This window comes from Macadamia integrifolia, chromosome 12, assembly GCF_013358625.1.
Source record: "Macadamia integrifolia cultivar HAES 741 chromosome 12, SCU_Mint_v3, whole genome shotgun sequence".
Taxonomy (NCBI): domain Eukaryota; kingdom Viridiplantae; phylum Streptophyta; class Magnoliopsida; order Proteales; family Proteaceae; genus Macadamia; species Macadamia integrifolia.
In genome coordinates this window covers 26,507,612-26,507,903 of record NC_056568.1, presented here as the reverse complement: position 1 = coordinate 26,507,903, position 292 = coordinate 26,507,612, and positions in this window count along the sequence as shown.

Genomic DNA, 292 nt, shown 5'->3' with positions numbered 1-292 from the left:
AAAAAAAAGAAACCTCCTGCAAAAAACTAAAGAAATCAAAACTCAAACTCCACTAAGAGAATCGAAAAAGTGGAAACTCGGTTTAGCTCTTAATGATAATGGCGAGCTAAGTTAAAATTAGAATTCACAAGCTGGTATTTTTTCATTAGGGTGAGAGTGGGATTGTTAAGGGAAAGGGACCCAAACCAAATTAGCCTGACTATTAAACGGGATAGAGGAGGGTCAACCCAAACCTAATCCATATAAAATTGCTCTAACCTATTTAAAATTGTTTATTAAAAAAAAAAAAAAA